This window comes from Protobothrops mucrosquamatus, unplaced genomic scaffold (genome assembly GCF_001527695.2).
Source record: "Protobothrops mucrosquamatus isolate PMUCROS unplaced genomic scaffold, P.Mucros_1.0 scaffold183, whole genome shotgun sequence".
NCBI lineage: Eukaryota > Metazoa > Chordata > Lepidosauria > Squamata > Viperidae > Protobothrops > Protobothrops mucrosquamatus.
In genome coordinates, this window is record NW_015386542.1 from 18,864 (window position 1) to 22,771 (window position 3,908).

Consider the following 3,908-nt stretch of genomic DNA (forward strand, 5'->3'; position numbering starts at 1 on the left):
TATATCCTGCTGCACAGGAGCAGGTCACATGACGTGAATGTTCGGTATCTTGGCAGTATTGCTCACAATATCCATTTTTGTACCAGCATTCAAATTTCTCTGCATTGAAGACAGGGATGAAGGTCCTTGAGTCATTACTACTTACTCTCTCCAACAGATTATAATCCTATAATAATAGACTATCACTAGTGGGAACCCAAATCACAATTTATCATCTTTTAAATTAATAGAGGGACCTTCAAGTTATACTTGGGCCTCTGTGTGTGTGTAATGTGTGTATGTGTGTGTGTGTGTGTCTTTGAATCAGTCCATGCAGTTTTCTTGGCAACGTTTTTTTGGCAGTGGTTGCCACTGCTGTCTCCCTAAGGATAAAAGAGACAGTGAGTGGCTCATTATCACCCAGCTGGCATTATACTTAAGACAGGACTAGAACTCACATATCCTGGTTTCTAGCCTAGTGCTTTTAAGTACTAGACCAAACTGGCTCCCCAAGTTCCTCGAAATAGCCAATTTTTGTTTTGTTTAGTGTTATGACTTACTCCCTAAGGAGAAAAAAAATGGAATTTTACACCTTCTCTCACAGCATCATTTGATCCCTGCTTCACCACCTGCCTTAACATAGCAGCTATTTCAGACAAATGGTTGTCCAGTCTCTTCTTAAAAACTTCCAGTGTTGGAGCATTCACAACTTCTGGAGGCAGGTTGTTCCACTGATTAATTGTTCTAACTGTCAGGAAATTTCTCCTTATTTCTAGGTTGCTTCTCTCCTTGATTATTTTTTATCCATTGCTTCTTGTCCTGCCTTCCAGTACTTTGGAGAATAGCTTGACTCCCTCTTCTTTGTGGCAACTCCTGAGATATTGGAACACTGCTATCATGTCACCCCTCGTCCTTCTCTTCATTAGACTAGACATACCCAGTTCCAGCAACCGTTCTCTGATCATCTTTGTTGCTTTCCTCTGCACTCTTTCTAGAGTCTAGAGTCAAAACTTTGAAAACACACTAAGACTGAGCTTGTACGAGATCATAAATATCAGAGGCAATAACTGGACTTAAACACACAGCACAAAAAATTAAGCTCAATGCAGCTCTTAACAAATATTTGTCTATTCTTTTAGAGAATAGATACTTCTTGGAATAATTTTTCCTCTGTGCCAATTTGTTACCTAGCAACTCCTCCTTCCTGCAAATTTCCTTTAGTTTGGAAGAGATTCTTATCTCTCTCTTTTCCTCCTTCTTGGCACACCACTCCTTGTTTGTCTGCCTTCCACCAAAGAACTCCCTGCACAAAATAATGTTTCCACTCAGAGAGGAAGGGAACAGTGGGGATCTTTCTTTTGCAGTGTGCTAAAGCAGAGGTCCCCAACCTTTGGGGTACCAGGGACTGGTTCCATGGAGAGAGGTTTTTCCACAGACCGGAGGATGCATGGTTTTGTATGCTGCCTGCATCCCGTGGATAGGATTTTGCTTCTTTGTGCCGACCAGTTGCTGGCATGCTGCGGCCCGGTACTGGTCCACAGACCAGGGGTTGGAGACCCCTGTGCTAGAGTAAGCATCTCTGCTCAGGAAGCCCTTGCTTGAGACGAAGCAACTTTATCTGGGAAGCAACTGTAAATCCTGCATGTTATTATAAGAGCGTATCTTTGAAAAAGAGTCCACATCCAGACATAAGGTTATCCATTTGAGGCTGCCCTTCTAGTTGATGTAGTTGGGTGCAGAAAGAACTGTGCAGCAAATCAAATCCAACATATGGGTGCAGGAAACACACATGCACGCACACACACACACACACACACACACACACACACACACACACTGCCTTTATGTTCCCATGAGTTATTATTTTAATCTTGCACCTAAGCGTAGGTGTTTCATATGGTTTAACATTTTATTTATTTTCTTGGATTACTGTTTTGCATCATCCTTACACAGAACTTGTCAGATAATATATATTAATCTAAATAATTATATTGTAGTTCATATGATCAAGAAAAAATGGTATTAGTATCTATCTTCTCCACCATGACAAGAAATCTACCAAGCTATGGTGACCAGCATGTGAAAATAGGCCTGAGGTTTCCTCCCCATTTTGAAAGGAAAGATATGTCCACTGCCTTCTTCTCTAACTCAACAACAGGAGAAGCCTACTATTTGCTTGACTCATGCAACAGAAAGTCAAAAGAGGTTAACATGATTTCTCTTAAGTTTATTTCTACCCTGGGTGGCACTGGAGCTTCAGACAGCCAGAAGAGGAGAGAATTCTTTGCCTCCCCCAATTCTATTCTAAATTATGAAACCCTCTCTCCAACCACAACTTGTTTGTTTGTTTGTTTATATTTTGTATTTCTTAACTGCTCATCTCCCTCTGGGTGCTGTACAATATAATCAATAAAATTAGTATTAAAATCAGAATTTAGTATTAAAAAGTTTTAAAATTATAAAAATAACATTATAAAATTTCAAAAGGTGAACAATTCCAAGGGGGGGGGTTAATAGTTGTTAATATAGGCGGAGGCTTCTCATGAGGTTGGCTGGCCCCACAGTTGTGTGGGCCTGTCTCCCACACAAAGCCGCACAGGCAAGTTTTGACCTCTTTGCAGAAGGTCAAAAGATTTGGGGCTTTCCTCAACTCTGAGGGCAGTGCAGGGGCAAGGGCAGAAAAGGCCCTCTTTTTAGACCCTGTAAACTCAAAATTATTTGACTGTTGGGGTTTGCAGCATATCTTTGTTGCCTGAATGAGGGGGACAGGATGATATGAGGGGGCAAAGCCAGTTCTGTAGGTAGCCTGGCCCTATGACATGTAGTGCTTTACAGATAATGACCAACCCCTTGACTTGGACCTGGAAGCAATCTGGCACCCAGTGCAGTTTGTGGAGCAAATGTGTTATATGTGCCTTTCTTTGCTCACCCAGTATGACTTGCACAGTTGCATTCTGCACCAGTTGAAGCCTCTGGATACTTTTCAAAGATAGCCCATTTAGAGTATATTGCAATAGTCCAATTGGGAGATGACCAGGGTATGGAGGGTCACCCTGTCCTGGAAGGGGCATAACTGGTGCACAAGGCAGAGTTGGGTGAAGGCTGTTCTTGCCATGGCTGCCATTTGCTCTTTGAGCAGGAGCTATGGGTCCAAGAGGACCCCTAAGTTATCCACTGGGTCCGTGTGTGATAGTGCAATCCTATCCAGGGCCAGAGATGACTTTTGGATACAGAGGGGCCCACACCCAGCCACTCCATCTAATCAGCTACTTCAAGCAATTTTTGGGAAGAATGGAGTTATATATATTTTTAAGCTATTTATAAAAAGATTTTTGAAATTTATGTTGGAATGAAAACAGATATTATAATTTACATTTGGAAATGGAAAGGAGAAATTAGGAAGCAGTTGTTATGGTAACTGAATTAAATCTGAGTCCAAATTCTGAGTGATAAGGCATTTGAAAGAAAAAAAAATATTATTATTCAAAATAATAAGATTGGCCCATTTAGTAATAGCTTTGATGCTTCTCTACAGCACAACACATAAACAAAAATTGCACCACAGGATAATTCTACCAATATCCTTATTTCACACTGTAAAGCAAAGCATAAAGTAACATTCACCAGAAACCTAACTCTAAATACACCCAAATGCCAATAAGAATGTATTAACCTAAATGTTACTGGTTTTAAAATGGAGGAAGGGGACAGACGTTCTTCACCAACAGTGACCAAAACATTTGCTCTGCCAGAATGATACTCAAATAGTAGACATTCAAAAGTCAAGGTGAGACCTCTGAAATTAGTCATCTTCCTTGATAATACCTGATGCATCTTAAATTTGAAGCAAATCCTTTGACAAATCGGGGACCAGGCTATTATTTTGGTTCTCTGATCCCAACTACATGATAGTTTTTCCTGACACATCT

The 3,908-nt window shown here is 40.7% G+C and overlaps 1 protein-coding gene across 1 annotated transcript in view; it reads right to left on the reverse strand.

Moving 5' to 3' along the window:
• Positions 1–3,908, reverse strand: part of LOC107285510 (coagulation factor X-like) — a 17,028-nt gene that overhangs the window by 6,661 nt on the left and 6,459 nt on the right. The gene's annotated exons all lie outside the window — the stretch shown is intronic.